At 45.4% G+C, this 12,990-nt stretch overlaps 1 protein-coding gene across 2 annotated transcripts in view; it reads right to left on the bottom strand.

Moving 5' to 3' along the window:
* Positions 1-12,990, bottom strand: part of LOC146809544 (galactoside alpha-(1,2)-fucosyltransferase 2-like) — a 163,802-nt gene that overhangs the window by 22,929 nt on the left and 127,883 nt on the right. For both annotated transcript variants that reach the window (XM_085614352.1, XM_085614353.1), the window contains one exon: positions 4,531-4,587. The gene's annotated coding sequence lies outside the window, so the exon portion shown is untranslated. The remainder of the gene's footprint in view (positions 1-4,530; positions 4,588-12,990) is intronic.

Here is a 12,990-nt window from a genome sequence, read left to right as displayed (position 1 = left end):
GACCACCCTCCAAAAATCACTTATCTCCTTTCCTTTTCCTTGTGTTCCTGTGGATCTCTAGGATGGTGGCTTAATCGGAGTGGATGTGATTGGTACTGTTTTAAGTTTTTCAGGTGGTAGCTGGGTCTTGGTCCTTTTGTTGGTGACTTATAGAATCTTTAAGGTAATTTTGGCCGGCGACAAAAGCCATTGAAGGCTTCTGATTTGAAGGGAGGGCAAGTGCATGTTAACGTGTCAGCTGTTCATTATTGGAAAAACCAGCATTGGCAAAACAGAAATGTGTGGAAATGAAATCCCCTACTGTATTGATTTGTATTGATCGTATTAAAATATTTGCTTCCAGCTAATTTCAAGATTCCAAACAAATGTGGTTGATTTGTGCTTTGCTAATTCTGAAATATTTGCAGAGTTCATTTACAGACATTTAAATTTTAAGTAATTTCAATTTGAGGTAAAATTTAAGACAAATGAAAAGACGCTATCCCTCGTATATCTTAAGGCATGTGTCAAGTAAGCTCACAGTTTGAGCTTGGCTGGTACACGCCTTTGCTTGCACAGTGCTGTGCACCCATGTGCACAAATGCATTGCGATCATGTGCTGTCCGAGGGCGATCTTAGGCTCCTTCTTTGCAGTACCCTAACCTGCAGGGCTTGTCGGACCCATTGCAGCCTACTCTATCCCGCACTATCATGACATAACCCAGAAATCATTGAATACAGTACCAAGAATTCAGAAAAACAGACCAGAGGAAAGGCCGCTTTGCCCCCATGTTTACCAGATGCATCCCCGGGTCACTAGGGCGGCTACCCACCTGAGCTCATGAGGGTAGTGCCAGGCTCAAAACATCTAAAGGGTTAGTATAGGGCAGAACAATGTTTGGACAAGGCAGGCTCATCAAAATAACTACTGCTCCAACACAAGGATTGGGAAAGCAAGTCAGGACTGCAACCTCAGTAAATCTGAGAGACTGTATGACGTCAACAAAGGAGCTGAACCTGCCCAGGCTGTCGGACTGTCAGAGGCACTGATCTGACATATGACTGACACCATACCATCCCTTCCAGCCTATCAGAGGCACTGATCTGGCCACTGACTTTCGGTTTGTTCACCCTGCCTTCACTCGTGTCCTACAGTAGCTGCACTGTACACATGGCATCTAGCAGTATAATCCTCAACTTTTTATGCTGGCCTGTTTCCGTTGGTTGGCTGTGCTTGGCTTTGGGGTCATTTTGCAAGCAGACCAGTTTGAGGATTGGGCACATTTTTTATTTGTTTCTAATGTTTTCTTCACACTTGTGCTTTAAAATGCTATATTTGGATTATTATTTTTTTCAACAATGCAGTAAATATGTGGCGTAAAAAACACAATTAGAATCCATTCCCCCCCCCCCCCCCCCCTTCTTTTGCAGTTCGGCACACTCGCTTCGCTCGCTCGCTCATTATAGTCAGGTAAAAAAAATTGCGCCTCACCACTTTGAAAATCCAACATCCAGGAAAGCTAGATTCTTCTTACTGTGTGCCAGACTGAATTTTATGTGAGGGCTACGGTTGTTTAGCCACTCATGAAACTACTTTAGTATTGACTCAGAGCTCTCCCAAAGGCACCACACATCGTCTCCGTATCTAAACCACTGTTTGATATGAGCACTCTATAGGTTGTTCCAGTGCACAAATTGTTGCTCATATCTCAAATTTGAAAGAATTGCGTCGAGTGGTAGCGATGCTACTTTCAGAATGAATTCTGTTGGGACCCGATGAGGTCTGTTCCTTGACTACAAGTATACTTCCATCGCATCCAGCCTATCTTGCTGAGGGATTGTGTGCACAGAGATGACACGTCCATAGTTGCCAACACGTGGATATCAGGGTCAAAAGGAAAGCCTTCGATTTTATTAATAAAATCCATAGTGTCCCACAAGTATGAGGGAACATCCAACAGCAAAGGTTTAAGGAACACGTCCACGTATTTGGACAATGGTTCCAAGATAGACACTGCTAAGAGTAGCGCCATCGCAGGGGTAAATCCACAGATGCACCATATCATTGTAAATATGGTGCAGCTTTGTGTTACCTTCATTCAATGCCTGCGACTTCATGAGTTCCTCTTACAACACATCACTACTTCGAATCCCATTCATTGATGGTACCCCACCTTTACTGCATGCTCATTTAATTTTACACATTCATGTCATGTTCTTCCGGGTGCCTCATCTTTACTTTCAGTTTTTCGGCCTCTGCATGTGCACGGATTTCTTACCACTTCTTTCCAAAAGCGTTGCCTTCAGGATTGTACCTACAGAGCCGGAACTTCCGGTCTCTTCTCTCACGCTCCGATCTTCTGGGTAGCCCCCTCTCTCCAGCCCCCACCTGTGTCCCGGTTTGGGGTTTTGCTTCTTCCCCTTTACACATTTCGGATTCTTCTTGCTGATCCTACTCTTAACACACGTACTTGACCTACTTTTTACACATTTGATTATGTTCTTCCTCGTGCCCTGCTGGGTGCTTTCCACAGCCTAAGCTTTCTTTTTCGGATAACATTCCCTGCAACTTCGTCTCTGGACAGCCTCAACCGTGCACAGGATTAACATTATGCCAGCACTTTAATCTACGCTGATTATCATCTTATTTTTTTTATATCATATGCGTATCTGTCATGTTCTATTTTTTCCTAGCTTGTGTTTTCATATGTGCACGTTCAATTAGTTGCTTGTATTGTCCATTTCATTATAGTTTCCTGGCCATGCCAGAGCACTTTTTTCAACATATTTAGACATGCTGCACAGCCACACTGCTGTATCACACAGCTAAAATAAATACGCAAACCCATGAGCTTTTGCAATTCAGGCCCGGTTCTAGCGGGTGGGCCAGGAGGGCCAGGCCCACCCAAACATGAGCCTGGCCCACCCAAACAGGAGCCTTGGCCCTCGCAGTAACTGCATGAAGGGCAATCGAAAAGAGCCACTTGAATTGTTTTTGTTCCTGTTCTAGGAGTTGCGTGATCGGGCCTGGGCTCTTTCTCACAGGCACCCCCATCACGCATCTCCTTTTAGAAAGGTGGGCTGTGTCCCCGCCCACCCGTGCAGGTACCATAGGGGCATGGCAAGAGGACAAATCCATTCTTTGGCCCTGGGAAACCTTTTCCTTCTGTCCTGCGGCATGGATGTTTCTGTTTCTATTCAGTGCACAAGAAAAGAAGGGTGTGTATCCTGATTCACCTTTCCTGGCCCCTGCAGCTGCTTGGAACTGAGCAGGTAAGAGCATGTGTGGCACATACTTCCTGCATGCTTCCTTTAAACTGTTTTTATTATTAGAATGGCAAACTCTGCCACAGATGCAAGACAACAATAAAAACATGTCCAGATATCGCCAGTGGTTTATTATCCTGCTGGAGAGCAATCATTTGTCTGTTGGTAGTTTTGAAATGCAGATACACTGTATTCTATGCGGATAGCTCAATGGGTTACTGTCTTTTGTCACAGAGATCCTTGTGTTACTTGCAGTTCAGAAGTTCAGAAGTTCCAATTTGCATATTAGAGACCTAGTGGCTTTGACAATGTTTGTTTAATATTGGAGTCAAAACAGTTGCTCTCCTGATCCTGTATAGAGCTGATCCTCTTGATGTATTGTAGAAGACAGTAGAGAAATGGCAATTTCTTTACAGTTGAAGCATTGCTTTCGATGGATGGATAGCTTTTATGCTGGCTGCTTGGGGGCGTGATCCACACCACAAACATCTATGATACGATTTGCAATTGGAATTATCTCTATTCTTGTCCTTGGCCATAGAACTGTGTGAATCCGCGGAAACTTGGCTTTTGATGGCACAGACCCCATTAGCTGGTGAATGTATATCTCCTACTACCCTGACAGAACTTAGAGAGACTTCTGTATTTTTAGCAATATCGACAGTATCTTAGAGTGTCACATTTCTGTCCATCAGAAGCTGTCTCTACTATTTTATTGAAACAATACACTGCAGTTTGATCTTTTATTCAGAAATCCAATATCACATCAAATTCACATTAACTAATGCAGATACACATAAAGCTGGCAAATAAGAATCATTAGGTTCATTAGGAAGCTGAACATTGGTATAAAAGGAATGTTTATCACAATAAGGGATTCCTCAGTAAAATGCACATTAAAGCTGTCAATAGTTTCTGTCTATTCTTTTTAATCCCAAGCTACCATGCACTTGGGTGAGGGACACTTAGGTAGGGTCTGTTAGAAGGTGGTTCTGACTCTCTGAGCCGCCCAGATTTTTTGCTTTTTGAACACCTAATATTTTAGCTTTTACTGTGGGAGAGCCCATGCTGTGTGATGCGTCTACTGTTGACTCTCTGTCTGTACACCCAGTGTATTAAGTCAATGTGTCACATAAACCTCATGCAACAATGTACCGGTAAAGTCCTGTGAAAGCCATGTAACGAGTAATCAGTCGTGTCATAAGAAGTACAACGTAAGATTAATGATGCCTATTATGAACACAGTCCTACCAGTATGAATCACCTCACTAAGTGCGCACTCACCTTTACACAATGTGTCCTCTTTGTTAATAAGAATTGTGGGCGATGGAACTTTGTTTCCTATGAAAAAACAAAAAACAAAAATCACTGAATTACTTTAATGCAAAAAGAAAAATAATCTAACCTCGCTACTTCCTAAAGCGGTGAAGCATATCCCGCACGAGTGTCCTGAATGCTACTAAGAATCACAACAAATTATTCAATCACGCATTGGAAAGTCAGTCACGCCCACGCAGCATGGGTCACTGACAATAAAATAAAACCATCACATAAGCATGTAATAGCACGATGATTGATATGAACATGCATTAACATTTGATATGGGATCCTATGGGTCCAAGAGCACGTCAATGTTGATCGGGATAAACCTGGGCAATTGAGTTTCTCAAAGTATATCCTTATGTGGAGTTTGAAATTGTTTATTTTCTTTTGAACTTATAGATTTTCCCCTGAGGAAGGGACATTCACGTCCCGAAATGCATCGGGCACAGCATTGAGTGTTTATATTAGATTGTATATTGTGTTATGCATTTTTATGAGTTGAAGATTACACTTATATTATGTTGTATTTTCAAGGAAATATATGATATTGGATATATTGGCACATATATTGTGTATGTTAGAGCAATGATTGCAACAAAAAATATGTTTGAATAAAAACAAATGTTCTAATGGAATTAGAACTATAGGTTGATAGGTTTTGAATAAAGAATAGCGTGAACAGTGCGCAGGGCATCCAAGTCAGTGAACTTGTCAAACATAGACTATGGCAGGTGTTCCTATTATAAATGCTTAGTGAGATAATGGGGAGGGCCGCTACTCGGATGGTGCCAGTGGGAAGGGTCCTCACTCCAGGTTATGGTCAACCCACTGCATTTGGGGGTAAGATGATGTCCATACATGGGAGTGGAGGCACTAGACCCTCCCCCCTTCTGGAGGGGAGGAAATGTTATGCATAGTCACAAAGTAATTCCAACAGCTTATGTATATTTGTAAATTGATGCATGGTATTGAGTAGTGTGTGTGTGTGTGTGTGTGTAATAAATATACTCTTCCTTCTTGTAAAGAAAAGTATATACTGGACAATCAATTATTGAATGTCATTTCTGCAAACTCGTAAATGGCGATTACTAGCCCACACCACCTCCCTTGAGTAAGCCTTAGACTGCTCTGCAGCGCTACCCTCTGAGAATCAAGCCCTACAATGGGGTGTTTGGTTCCTTGTGAAGGACAAATGTAGACATAATGTTTGTGCAGGCCTCAAAAATAATGCCTCATTTTCGAACAGGGTCAAAGTCCAGAATAGAGGTTGCAAAAGTATTACACTTACCAAAAGAAATATGTGGTGCTTTTTACAAGGAATAAAAAAGCTTCCAGCAACAGCTTGAACAGAAAGCCTTCCCTCGCCTGCTCACAACTTACTGTCAATAGAGCAGATATGCAGGCCCTGCCCTCTTCCTCAGTAGCGAGTGGAAGAGGCAGAATTATGGATCCTTGCACTGCCTGAAGAAAGTAGGAGTGACTGCCTTTGAAGAGCACCACAGCGATTTCTTTAGTCCAGCCAAAAGCAGAGGCACGGTGCTGGAGACAGCTGTGATCCTGGTCTTCTGGATACACTAGCAGACGTGGAGCGGTAAGGGGACACCCTACTAAGGGGAGGCAAGGAGACCCCATGCTAAGGCAATGCTGGAGAGGCAAGGGGACCCCCTGCTAAGGGGATGCTGGAGAGGCAAGGGGACCCCCTGCTAAGGGGATGTTGGAAGGGCAAGGGGACCGCCTGCTAAGGGGAGGCTGGAGAGGCAAGGGGACCCCCAGCTAAGGGGAGGCTGGAGAGACAAGGGGAGCCCCAGCTAAATGGAGGCTGGAGAGGCAAGGGGACCCCCTGCTAAGGGGATGTTGGAAGGGCAAGGGGACCCCCTGCTAAGGGGAGGCTGGAGAGGCAAGGGGGACCACCTGCTAAGGGGATGCTGGAGAGGCAAGGGGACCCCCTGCTAAGGGGATGCTGGAGAGGCAAGGGGACCCCCTGCTAAGGGGATGTTGGAAGGGCAAGGGGACCGCCTGCTAAGGGGAGGCTGGAGAGGCAAGGGGACCCCCAGCTAAGGGGAGGCTGGAGAGACAAGGGGAGCCCCAGCTAAATGGAGGCTGGAGAGGCAAGGGGACCCCCTGCTAAGGGGATGTTGGAAGGGCAAGGGGACCCCTTGCTAAGGCAATGCTGGAGAGGCAAGGGGACCCCCTGCTAAGGGGATGCTGGAGAGGCAAGGGGACCCCCTGCTAAGGGGAGTCTGGAGAGGCAAGGGGACCCCCTGCTAAGGGGATGTTGGAAGGGCAAGGGGACCGCCTGCTAAGGGGAGGCTGGAGAGGCAAGGGGACCCCCTGCTAAGGGGAGGCTGGAGAGACAAGGGGAGCCCCTGCTAAATGGAGGCTGGAGAGGCAAGGGGACCCCCTGCTAAAGGGATGTTGGAAGGGCAAGGGGACCCCCTGCTAAGGGGAGGCTGGAGAGGCAAGGGGGACCACCTGCTAAGGGGAGGCTGGAGAGGCAAGGGGGACCACCTGCTAGGGGGAGGCTGGAGGGAGTCTCAGAGTCCAGCAGGCAGGGATATCATTAGAGCACCAAAGATCGTGTAGGTGCTGAGGGCCGGAATCGCTTTCAAAATGCAGAAAAGGCACGAGTCACAGCTGGTAGTTATTCCTTTAATAATCCCCACCATAATACCTGCACTGTGGATAACGGTTCAGAATCCCATGTATCACACCAGGAGTTGGGCTGAGAAACATAAGTGGTGTGAGTACACTTTATAGGGCAACAGACATAAAGAAGAGAAACACTGAACGAAACATTTTGCTCAAGCTACTGTTTTGGGCTTTGCTATGCGGGACTATGCTTATAAGGAGTAGTAGTTCTGTGGATCATAGCTCATGCATAAACACTCAGTTAGTTACGGCTAAGCGAATCATTAAAAACTTTGTGAAGTTGTTTTGGCCCCACTTGGCAAGCTTTTCTTTTTTTCGGAAAGAAACCTTCCTCGAAGCCTGGTGTTTCTCCCGCATCTAAACAGAGGAGGTGGGGTGTCAGTGAAACACATGTTTGATGGAACAGAAACCCTGCCAATTCACTGGAAGGCTCCCGAGAACATTGGCAAGCCATGAGTCAAACTGATTGACTGCAACCTCCATGGAAGAATCCAGAAAGGGGCGAGAGTTGTTCGATATGATTTCACAACCAGACAGATTACGTTTGGACCAAGGGTGGTCAGCTAAGCTATGCATAGAAGTGAGAGCAGGGCACTAAAAGGAGGGGAGAGCTCAATTTAGAAATATAGAGAAATGGTCCGACCAGGCTAATGGAGAGGAATGAAGAAAGGCAGCTTAGTTGGGAGAAGACATCAGATCGAGAGTGTGCCCTGCTTCACGTGTAGTGCAATTACAAGTTGGGAGAGACCAAGAGCAGAGAATGAGTCTTGGAGACTAGTACTGTCTGGTGCAGTGCCCAAGTCTAACCGTAAGTTGATATCCCTAACAATGAATGCAGTGGCACCCCCCTCCCTTTTCCAAAACATGATGAGTGTCTCATCATCAAAGTCTTTATTTCGGTTTTACAGTACCATAAAAGAAAGATAGAAAAAGCACGTAGATCTTACATGGCAATAATCGGAATAAAAGGTACTGTAGGTGTAAATACTTCCTATACAGGCTCTTTATAGTTTAAAAAGAGATAAAAATTAGGGTAAAAAACTTATCACAAAGATACAATATGTACATAGTGCAAATTTCAGCATATTTCAATATTTAAGAGATACATCCTAACATCAAAATTAAAATGGCAAGCAATCCAAATATTTACAATCCAAAGTGCTAATACAAAATACACGCCCATCTGTTCAGATCATTTGGGTTTCAATTCATTTACTTACTACAAGTCAATAAAGTCAATAGTGCCCTCCTTCTAATGGACCATAATTTACCCAGAAATGTTGCTATTGCACAAGCAAAGAATGGTCTTGCATCTGATTTCAGGATACGTAGGGCTTCTGACGAGTGTCTGTCACTGTGCCAAGGTCAGCCCGAGAGACACTCATCATGTCAGCATCAGACAGCTGGTTGCTTTACATGCGCTAAAGTGTAGGCACCTGGCAGAGTTAACCAAGCTTTTCTGGGCTGAGGATCTCACAACCCTGAGGGCTGTGATATCATCAGCGCAGAACAGCAAGGTCCTCTCCCTTATGACTAGAGGGAGAGTGACCAATAGAGTCATCCCTGGATACTTCTTCTTTTAGCTCTTCAGTGCAGTGGGCGGATAGTCTATCAATGACGCCTCATTAATGATGCCTTGTCACACAGTGGGATGGGGTCAGCAAATCTCACTGACCCAAAACCTCTTTTTGGTTAGTTAGGGAAGGTCCTCCTCTCATTGGCTGACCCATGACAAGGTTAGCCAATGAGAGGAGGCAGTGGGATCTTCAGTTATTGACTATCCTCACAAATCCTCCATCTCCTTTTGTGCTTCTTCCTCCTGCCACCCGCTGGCCCTACCTTTACCACTCTGGCCATGTAACTGCTTATTGAACATTTGGGCGCATGCTTGTATGTACCAATATATGTGTATTTGCGTGTGTGAATAGATGTGCGCAACTGTGTGTATTTATGGGCTTGTGAATGGTTGGTATGAATACGTATGCATGCTTGTGAATAGATGAGTGTCAATGAGTATGCTTGTTGATGGATAGATGTGAGTATGTGTGTGCACTTGTGAATGGATGGGTATGCAAGTGTGCTTGTGGATGTGTAGCTAAGAGTATTTGTGCCCTTATGAGTACGTTCGTGGAAGTGAGTGTGCACTTGTGTGCCAGGCAATGCCTGCTTAACTATTCGTAAAAATTAGTCCAAAAAATGTCAATCCACCAGTGAATGAATGCCCAGGAAGTAAGTGAGTTAGAAAATCAGACATATCTGTAATAACATGGACATGGAGCATGGCCTGCAATAGATTAGTAGACTGAAAAGTAAGCAAGAGGGAGACACTTGTGAACCTGGTACTGCAGGAATAATCACCCGCAACAAGTCGGGGCTATGTCCTCCACTCCTATCTTTATTCCACTCGGAATAATCAGGAAGAACGTCCGGGGTAACGATGGACAGAGCGTTGCCTCACGCCCTGAGTTGTTACCAGGAGTGGAGGGTGTTATCCCCGACTTGTTGCGGGTGATTATTCCTGCAGTACGTCTATCTTTGAATACGCAGGTACACTAGTTGGTTGTATCGTTCCTTTCTATTCTTTTGCTTTGTTACAATTTACTTCTTCCCTTTTTGTTGCAGTAGTATCATCGTATGGTCCTGAAGAAAGCCATGATCATATTGTCAGATCTTAGTTGGCTGAAACATGTAGACCGCATTTGTTATTAGCGAGTTCAGAGACTTACCGAGAACACGCTATCGTGTTTTTTATTCCTTGACACCCTGAGATACTGAATAAACATATTTTTCTTAGGGTAGTCAATTTTAATACACTGTTTATACACACTGCACGTTCATCACATTCTCTTCACCACACTTCAGGTAGCTTCGTCGATCTTTAGGAGATCTAGTCCTCTGTTTTCACACTTAAAACATCCGTGAGCTCCTCCTTTTGACACTAGCAAGGAGTTGTAGCTCCTTAACTGCACCAGGTGTGGTTAAGAGGAGGTCCCAAATGATGAAGCATGCCACTTCGGTGGGTGATGGGACTTCGTCCTCTTTAAGAGGACTCTTTTTCACAACCATGTTGTCTTGTCGTTATTAGCTCTCAGTTCTGCTTCATGAGACCCGCTGACTCTTTGTTGATATAGGGAAGACAGTAACCCCATATGCCAGAAGGGTCCACAATGCCAAAGAAGTTAAGGCTGTGTCGAAAAGGTCACTGGCCATGTGCAGAGTAAGGTTGGCGACCCTGTGTGTTAGAAAAAATAATTTTGCCTTGTACTGCCATCATCGAGAGGAGAGAACAACCTGGTGACCTGTGCGTACTCAAGCCCCGACTGAGTGCTGGAACTCAAGAGAGCATACTCTACCACCTGTGGGAGGAATAACAAAACACTTACAGTCACAATGGAAGCAGTTCCGTGGAGCCCCAGCTGATGACCCTGAAGAGCCATGAGTGCTACTCAAGGTCCGCAGCCACTGCAGCCCTCTGTGACGTCTGAGAGTGAAACAATCCAAGAGACTCCTGTAGTGCAAACCCTGCAGGAGCCAGTAAGACTGATCACATGGCCTAAAGGTCCATGGGGAACTTGTGCTGCCACATAGGGCTTTGGGTGCAGGAACACTTTATACTTTTGGAAGAAACAGGGTTGACCTCCTGAGACTTGGACTGCTAGTGTGACTTAACCTAAATGTCGTCTATCGTGAATGGAAATAACCACTACCGTTAGCAAGAGGGAAGTGGGACTCAGGGACCTGCCTATTGAACACTAGACCCCTGATGTCAGGAGGGGCACAGTAGCTCCTGCTTGTCCCGTGGCCCTTTGAAAAAGGTTCTGCAATGATTACTGTCAATATCTCGATTTTCTCTCATCTCTGCCAGTGCTGGAAGCAGAAACAATTTCCCCTGATTGGCAGCAAAGTAAAAATGTGATAGTAAAGGTTTTCCTTAAACATAATTGGAGTCTGATTCATAGTTTGATGGACAGGGTACCTTGTCAAAAACTTGACAGATATCCTATCTATTTGTTACAAATGCCATATGATATATGCACTTGTAATAAGGCAGATGGGATATGCGGTACGTTTGTATGGAGTAATCTGTCTGTCAAGTGCTAAATCAACCCGTATTTTAAGGGAGGTGGGGGGTTAAGCAGAGCTTAATTTTGTCTGAAAAAGGTGGAGTTTTTAAAAGGGTTGTGCACTACAATGAGTAAGTATGAATTATTTTCAATATGTGTGATCTCTCTGATTAAGGACATGTCCTTTTACACGTGGCCTAGAATTGCATTGGCCTCTTTCTACTGGACCATTTGTTCCTGGTCTTCTTCTTCATCCTGATCCTTCTGCTTCTTTTCATTATTGTTAGACTTGGGGGTCTTTAGTTGGCACAGGTATGCACTTGTGACAAATAGGGACCCTCACCTCTAGTCAGGGTAAAGGGGTACACTCCTAAAATAACCCCTGCTCACCTCCTTGGTAGCTTGGCACGAGCAGACAGGCTTATCTCAGAGGCAGTGTGTAAAGCATTTGTGAACACATACAGTAATCAAGTGACACACTACAGATGGACAGCACACAGGTTTTTATATCAAAAATAAGTATTCTTGATATAGATTTACCACAAGACCATTAAATGACAAAAATCCACAATACTGTTACTTTAAGATGGTAGAATTTAGCTTAAGTCTCTTTAGTTCTTAAATGCAACACTTTAAGTCAATGTACCTTTTAGATGCGACACGCAGGGCAACAAAAGTGTTGCAACGATGTTGATGCGTTGAAGATTTTGGTGCAAAGAAATAAAGACGTGAAGATCTTCCACATGCGGCACGCTTCTCCGATGTTGCTCGAAGACTCGACTTGATGCGTCAGCTACAGTGGCAACACCCCTTTAAGTGATGCGACGACAGCGGCTTTGGTGACGACACTCTTCTCCGACGTTGCGTGACACTTCCGCTCGATGCGACGACTGCAGCAGTGACACCCCTTTGTGCGATGTGACGACAACTGCTCCGACGGCGGCACGCTTCTCCGTGGATGCAAGGCGCTTTACTTGATGCGGTGCAATACGACAGCTACAGCGGTGTCATCCAAGATGCGACGGCAGCGGATGCGACGGCGACACGCTACTTCCTCGATGTGAGACTCTTCTCTTGATGCCGTGCAATGCGTCAGCTACGATGGCTGCGATGGCGACACGCTTCTTCGGCATTGTGAGACCCTTCTTCGAAGATGCGAGACGCTTCCGCTCGATACGACGCTGCAGCGGCGACACCCCTTTACGCGATGCGACGACAACAGCTCCGATGGCGGCACGCTTCTCCTTCTTGAGTCGCGCTTCCAGCTCCTTGCGACACGCAGTCCCTCAGAAGGCCCCAAAACAGTAGCAGGCACTTCCAAAGAACTCTGGGTAGCTGGTGGTTGAAGTCTGTTGTCCCTGAGACTTCAGCAGGAGGCAAGCTCTTTTCCACGCCCTTAGAAATCCTTCACAAGTTGAGCAAATGTACACACAAAGTTCCTTTCTACTCTCTTTGGCAGTAGGCAACCCCTGCAGACCAATCCCCCAGTTTCAGGGATAGTCTATCCTCAGTTTCTTCTTGGTTCTTCTCCTCAGCAGAGGTTTCTTCTTGTTTTCCCAAAGTGATCTAAATTCTTGGGATCAGGGTCCCAATACTTATACCCCAACATCCTTTGTCCTCTGAGGGCAGAGGGGCCTGTGCCTTGTTCAACCCAGTTCTGGTCAGTCCTGGAGCACTTTGTTTACCTGACTCCTTCTTTCCTTTCAGA

Source organism: Triturus cristatus, chromosome 7 (assembly GCF_964204655.1).
Source record: "Triturus cristatus chromosome 7, aTriCri1.1, whole genome shotgun sequence".
In the NCBI taxonomy this organism is placed as follows: domain Eukaryota; kingdom Metazoa; phylum Chordata; class Amphibia; order Caudata; family Salamandridae; genus Triturus; species Triturus cristatus.
Note: the sequence above shows the minus strand (reverse complement) of the source record. Positions and strands in the feature narration are given on the sequence as shown.